The 7,634-nt window shown below is 46.2% G+C and overlaps 1 long non-coding RNA gene across 2 annotated transcripts in view; it reads left to right on the top strand.

Moving 5' to 3' along the window:
* The first annotated feature begins 805 nt into the window (after positions 1-805).
* LOC129152165 (uncharacterized) overlaps positions 806-7,634 on the top strand; it is a 28,513-nt gene continuing 21,684 nt past the window's right edge. For both annotated transcript variants that reach the window (XR_008558900.1, XR_008558901.1), the window contains exon 1: positions 806-909. This is a non-coding gene — a long non-coding RNA (uncharacterized LOC129152165). The remainder of the gene's footprint in view (positions 910-7,634) is intronic.

Here is a 7,634-nt window from a genome sequence, read left to right as displayed (position 1 = left end):
GCCTGGCCAGCGATCAGGGCCCATCAGAGCCTTCCAGCTGCCAGCCAGGGCCTTCCTTCCCCAGCTGCTGGCTGCCAGCTGGGGCCTTGGGGCCTTCCTTTCCTGGCTACAGGCTGCTGGCCAGGACCTTCCTTCATTCCACACCACCCCCTGGTGGCAAGCACATGTCATAGGAAGCGATCAAACTCCTGGTCTCCCGGTTGAACTCCCAAGGGGACACATTACATATTAGCCTTTCATATATATAGAAGATTATTCCTAGCTTTTACTATAGCATCCATAGCATGAAGCTTAGAGGGTTAACGTCTTGGGAATTGTTATATCACACAATGTGTAGGGAGCGACTATAGGGTTAAGCCTCGGACTGACCTGTTGGCAAAGCCACAAATAAGTCCCAGCTTAGAGGGCACAACCCTCTAAGCATAATTAAGCTTGACCTTATGACGATCTTCTCTGGGTAGTTAATGGGCTGTGGGAGGTGCAGCAAGTGCTGCCAAAACAAGTGAAATTCACAAGAACATTGTAACTATGGTGACCACTACCTTGTTTACCTCTGGCTATAAAATAAAGGCTCAGCTTGCTGTCTGGATCTTTCTCTGTGGCCTTAGCCAGGCACAGGAGATCCACCTAGACCCAGCTTATTCTCTTTGTCTGTCTTTTCTTCAATCCTTCGCTGCCCTCCCTAAGGCTCGCTGAACCCTTGGCTGTGCTGGCACAGCACAACAATGCACTATTATCTCATAGTGAGGCCTGATGAACCACAGGTCTCCATGCTGTCACAGAGGGCCTGTGAACACACCTCAGCAGTACAACAAGTTCTCTTCTCTGCAATATTGGCCTCCACGTTCCATTTACAGAACAAGGAAGAACAAAGCATAAGCTAGCTGTGGTGGTTAAATCTGGACAAACGTGAGTTGGAATTCCTGCTCTGCTGCTTATGAGCTGTGTGCCCTGGCAAAACCATGGATCCCTCCTATTTACCCAATGGCTGCGGGGTTGAACGGAGAAAATCCATGTCAAGTGCCTTGTGCCTGATGTATATTACTGAGTGTTCAACATGTAGTAAACAGTGTTATTATTTGGGTTGCTATGGCTAAGTTTTTAGTTATGATGCATTGAGATGCCCATGGCATAAACAGATGAATATGCTTATCTCATGGGGATATGATTTTTAAATTTTGAAGTGTTTGGAAAATGCACATAAATTTGAAGAGAAATCCTACTTAGAACAGAGAAGACTTTATTCTCTTTAGATCATTGTGGTCTGTTTAATCTAAAGCCTCAAGGTTCGTAGGGATTCTTTTGTCCTTCAGATTATCCCCCCTCCAACCCCATTTCTCTCTCACTGTTACTCTCAGAGTGTCTGACAGTAGAAAACGCTGCCTCTCCTTGGACTTTGGCCTCCCAGCTACTGCTGATGGACTCTAGTTCTAGAGCATGACAGCCGCCAGCAGTGAATTTATCCTGATAAACCCCTGGTTATGATTTCAGTTTTGAAAACCGCTGTTATCTCTCTCCTCCCTCTGTGTTTTCTCGTCTTTGTAGAACATGGTTTCTGCTTTCACGTGGTTTATAGTTAATTCAGCATCTCAGTGCCTCTCGGCTGAGCGCATGCAAGTTTCCGCAGAAGCAGACACCACACCTGAGCAGCTCATGGCAGAGAACTCCAGCCCCAGCCTCCTCTCCTTCCTCCTCCTCCTCTTCCTCAGCACAGCTTACCCACAACCACACTGTGCCAGTGGCCAATGAAAAGGATTATCCGTTGAAGGTATCCTCCACTCAAATCTTATTCCCACCACAAACTCAGTGGTCCAATTGCTGATCTCATGCCCAAAACTTTGTAGTTATCTATCATATGTTTCATTCCACCTTTTGGTCAATTGAAATGTTTCCCTAGTATTTGCTTCTTTCATTTGCTCTGCCAGAATAAATCAGTAAATCTGTAAGTGACATTACAATCTAAACTTCCATCCTCCTTGAAACCTGTTAAATCTCTTGTAATCAGAAAAGCAGGTATTTAAAAGGTGGGAGGAAAAGGAATGGGACTAGAATTGGTCAGAGAATAAGGTGATGCCCAAAAGAAGGAGTGAGAACGGAAGGTGTGTGCTGGAAATAGTTTTTAATTATTTATTTTGATCATACTGAGTTATTTTTTGTGACTCCTACAAAGACTGATATAAGTGAATCATAACTTGCACAATTATCCTGTACTATTCCATTTTACTTTTAGAAAGTCATTTTAAAAACATTTTCAAATGGTTTTTCAGGTCAACAGGGCCCATACGTCCTGGGATATGTTTTATCTAGGTTACAGGTCCATGAACTTGTACCAGGAAACAGGGACATCAGTGTTTCAGAGGAGCCATGGGTCATTTAGTCTGTCCTTTACCCTCAAACACAAGTGCAGCTCAACATGTACGGCACGTTACAACACGCTAAATTCAGTGTATGTTACATCTTGGTCTTCTGGTTTTGAAATGCAACAGCATTTCAATACATTTGCAAATAAAGTGCACCCCTTTAATGTAAAATTGCTTCATAAATGGATGTTTGACTAAATGCCTTCTTAGTGACTTATACTCAACAGTGAGTTCCATCAGCTGTAAAAGACGAGAGTAAATACAAAATTGCAGAAGCAAAGCCATTTTCCTTTTATACGATGCTTAAGTGTGAACATTACTATCCTCAAACAGACTTCCCACAGGGAGCCTCGCTCGTGCATTGGCACACGCGCGATGTGAGGGGGCACAGTGAGCTGGCGTTAGTCACGAGGGCCGGTTTATCGAACACCAATCCATTCGCCCCCTCACTAGGCCTGTGGGTACAGCAGCGGTATCCCCGCTTATCCCCATAGACACACACAGTGATGTGCGCATACAGTGATGAAAATATGCATCATGAAGCTTCATGTACAATACGTAGGTTACGTGCTTCCAACTATGCTGGTTCTTACACGAAAAGACGATGAGCAACTGCGTTCCCTGAAAGAGGTCCTGCCCGCACTCACACCTCCCGCTACTGCTTCTCCCGTCAAGGGGTCCATGGAAGAGGCTGGGCAAGTCCCTTCACACCTGGAATCTCAGCCCCTGGACCAGAGCGTGGCTCTGAGGGTCCCTCCTCTCAGGTCACTGTGGGGGGGAGCAGAGCCAGCGCCCAGGCCCAGCAGCTGGGACACAGGGGAAGGTGCTCGGGCGTTACCAGAGTGACAGAAATAAGACATGACGGCTCCTGGCCACTCTCAGTGACACCTGTTCCTGAGGACGAGCACTGATGGAGTCAATAAAGAGATGGAACCTCTGGCCCGGCCTGAGCCACGGGAAGCACCGGCATCGCCATGTGAAGGGCATTTGGAAGAACATCAGCCAGGCCACCGAAGAGCAGGGGCCTGGGGCGGGACGGGACCGAGAAAAGAAACTGCTTTAGTTGTGACAGGAGCAGCAGGTATGGAGGAAGAAAATCGAATTATTCCTAACACAAGCAAGACAGAGTGGGAATAAATGAGCCATAGGGAAATGAGAGGCACTTAGAGAAAACTGCTCACAGCCCTCAGAGCCGTGGGCACCAGCCTGATGCCACACAGGGGAAGTGCTTCCGCAATCAGTCTCCTCTGTTCATTTTACCGCAAGCCAATGGTGAATGCTCCGTCAAGTTTCTTGGGATAAAAATCAAACATTTCTATTCACCATCTTCCAGGCTGTATGAAGGAATAATCTGGGTGATCAGAAATTAAGAAAATGGGGCAGGCCCTAGCTGGTTTTGCTCAGTGGGTACAGCATCTGCCTGTGGACTGAAGGGTCCCGGTTCGACTCCAGTAAAGAGCATGTACCTCAGTTGCAGGCTGGATCCTCAGTCCTGGTCGAGGCGTGTGTGACAGGCAACCAATTGATGTGTGTCTCTTACATCGATGTTTCTCTCTGTGTGTGTCTCTTTCCCTTCCTTCCACTCTCTCTAAAAATCAATGGGAAATATCCTTGGGTGAGGATTAACAATAACAACAAAAAATGCAGCAGCATGCCAGACCTTCCAAATGATCACGACGTGTTAGATCTTCTCAGCTACCATGGTTTTTAAGAAGTTCAGCTAGAGCGACACTGGGCTCCGTGTACAACGAGCAGGCTGCTTTGCTGCCTTTACGTTTGCATGGCTATTCCTCTCGGCTCCCACTGGACAAGAGTCTCGTGACACTTGAAACTCTACATGGATTGATTCCTTTGATTCGATAGAAGCCCCACATGCCTGGTGTGAACTGGCCTCTATGTCCAAACTTTACAATGGTGCTCAAGTAGTTTCATGTTACACCTCCACACCCCTAATGGCAGGATGCACCCCAAAACTACTTTAAAAAATATATATTTTTTATTGATTTCACAGAGGAAGAGAGAGGGATAGAAACATCAATGATGAGAGAGAATCACTGCTCGCTTGCCTCCTGTAGGCCCCCTACTGGGGATTGAGCCCGCATGTGCCCTGACCAAGAATCCAACCGCGACCTCCTGGTTCATAGGTCGATGCTCAACCACTCAGTGAACCACACTGAGCCTGGACACAGCATAGAGCCTCTGAAGGAGCTCATGGGATTTATCAGAGCTTGTAGGTCATCGGATTACAGACCATGTGCAAACAACTGGGCTGTAAGCCAGGTGGCACTTGCTGTGTGGAAACAGGAAATAGGATGAGGGGCACAGAGAGCACAGTGGTAGAGTTCCTGTTCTCAAAATCAGAATGCTCACACCTGAGGGAACCTGAATGAACAGAAGGACAAGCCAGGGGCTTTGTGGAGAAGCACAATGAAATCCAAGGGGGTGATGACATCAAAGTTTTGAGTGTCCTGGTACAGCAAGGAGGCCAGAAGGTCTAGAGCAGAGTGGGGACAGGGAGGTAGGTGGGAAGTGTGATGGAGCAGGGGTGAAGGCTAGATCACAAAGGACCTGTAGTTCATGGTGAGGGAGCTGGAGTTTTGAGTGAAGCCACCACAGGGTTTTGGACAGAACATCAGTGTGATCTGATCACATCGGGATGCCTTCTGCCAGCATGAAGGGAATAAAGAGCAGGGGAACCCAGACAGAAGCAGGGAGACCCATTAGGAGGCATCCCAATGGCAGGAGGTGACCATGGCTTCTTAGCCAAGATGTTAACAGTGGGATTGGTTATAGGTGGTTGGATCTGGCATATATTTTAAAGCAGGAGTGGGGAACATTTTTTCTGCCAAGGGCCATTTAGATATTCTTAACATCATTTGCGGGCCAGACAAAACTATCAACTTAAAAATTAGCCTGCTCCATTTGGTTCAAGATTTAATTAACTATCCCCAAAGCCTTGGCAGGGCCACACCAAATTATTTTGCGGGCATTGTATGGCCCGAGGGCCAGATGTTTCCCACCCCTGATTTAAATGAAGATCAATGGTGTGGTTTTGTTGTTGCTGTTTGAGAGGAGGGGCTAAGGTGTGAGAGAGAAATCGACAATTAAAGATATCTCCAAATATTATTTTCCTTGAGCAGGTGGAGACCAGGCTTACCACTTCTTGAATTTGCAAGTGCTTTGTAGTCAAGGAGCAGATTTAAGGAGGGGTGGGTGGGGAGAGAACACCGTGTCTCTGGCTCATTCTCAGACTTTTCCTGCAATCACTCTTGACTCATTTTGCTCCAACAAAATTATCTTTCTTGCTTCTCCCTGACTGTAATGAGCTTTTATCCTCCTTGGAGCCTTTACATTTGTCGAGTTTGGGGAAAACGATGCTCAGGGCAGCTATTAGACATCCATGTGGAGATGCTGCAGGGCATTTGGACCTAGTGGATGGGTTCAGGGAAGAGGTCTGAACAGCAGGCACACATTCAGGAGGACAGAGATGAGGAGGATGAGACCCCAGAGGAGCACTCTGCTACATAAGGTCGGGGAAGATCAGGGACTAGGAAGCCAGCAGGTTGTCTAGAGGGAAGGGCTGATAAGCAGTGTCCAATCCTTCTGACAGGCCTCGAAGAGGAGGATGAGAATTAGCCTTGCATTTGACGGGCGCTTTACTCTCCTGGCGTGTTCTTTTTTCTCAAAAAAATATTTTTATTGATTTCAGAGAGGACGAGAGAGAGAGAGAGAGAGAGAAGAGAGAGAGAGAGAGAGAGAGAGAGAGAGAGAGAGAGAGGTCAAAGATGAGAACCATTGATCAGCTGCCTCCTACATGCCCCCTACTGGGATCAAGCCCGCAACCTGGGCATGTATCCTGCCCAGGAATCGAACCATGACCTCCTGGTTCATAGGTCGACACTCAACCACTGAGCCACGCCAGCTAGGCCCCTGATGTGTTCTTTACCCAGGTGCAACCCCACCGCGTTTTCTAAGATGCAGGCAAAGCATCAAGTCTTCCCTTTACTTATAACCTTTATTTCACTTCTCAACCTCAAAATGAGAGATTAGAATTCAGAAAAAAATGACTTGGATATGTTTTTCCTTAAAGAAAAAAAAAAGCCTATTACCACTAGGACATAATAAATGTCTGTATATTTTAGGGAATCAGCAAACAAAATTTTAAATAAAAATGAGAAACAAAGGAGGAAGGGTAGGAAAGAAGGAGCTTTCTAGAATGAAATGTTTTTCTAGATCCTCTTCCTTTGCTAAGATATTGCTAGGTGACGAATGAATTTCAAGTAAGACATTGATTCCCAATGATGGCTTATTGTATTACATTTTTCTGCCCAAGGAAACATGGATTTTAGTGGGGAATTCCTGGAGATGAGAATTTTTAACATAAAGGACTAAGTTCATGATTTTTCAGCATTTTAATAAGCTAGAAAGACCTCCCTTTTACCTCATACCCTTCATGAAGGTGGCCACTCGGTTTCTATACGCAGAGTATGGGCGCTTCCTGCACAACTATGACGCTGTGGGATTCCTCAGCCTCTCTCTGATATCTGTCTGCCTCAGCTGTAATGCGGCTGAAAATGTTACAAGAGTGAGAAGGCGGTATGTTGTTAGGGCACTGAACGTGAGGGTTAAACAAGCCACGTGTAGCTCTTCACTGTCTTTATAAAGACCAAAAGAAATGGAAGTATCCCAACTTTTGAAATCCAGTTCAAGATGACCCATGCTGCCCTAAAATAAATCAGCTGAATCTCACTTTATGGGTCCAGGGAGTATTTTAAAAATTAAATTAGATGTCAGTGTCACCAACAGCTTCATTCCTTTTCAGAAAGGGGGGACACTAGACTCAAAATGATACTTGTCACCATACCAAGTTTCTTGTCATCACAGAACCTCTAACATGAAAAACACGGTGTGTTTTTTTAGATTTTCACATTTGCAGTATAAGGTAATCACCAGCACAACTTACAAAGGGTTATCGTTGCCCCAACTAAACGTTAAATTGATCTATGTACATGACGGTCTCCTATAACGCATGCTTCCACCCAGATCGTCGAAGGAAAGGAAAGCAGATGACACCTCCATCGGTAGAGTGAATACTGACCAGTGGAGGTTAAGCTGTGGCACTTATTATTGCACTAGAGGCCCAACACACAAAATTCGTGCACGAGTAGGCTTTCCTTCCCCCAGCTGCTGGCACCAGCCTCCCTCTGGCATCCGGGACCCGGGCTTCCCTCGCAGGCCTGGCTTCCTCTGGAAGCACGTCCGGTCTAATTAGCA

The sequence above is a fragment of the Eptesicus fuscus genome, chromosome 18 (assembly GCF_027574615.1).
Source record: "Eptesicus fuscus isolate TK198812 chromosome 18, DD_ASM_mEF_20220401, whole genome shotgun sequence".
Lineage (NCBI taxonomy): Eukaryota > Metazoa > Chordata > Mammalia > Chiroptera > Vespertilionidae > Eptesicus > Eptesicus fuscus.
This window is presented reverse-complemented; position numbering and strand designations above follow the sequence as displayed.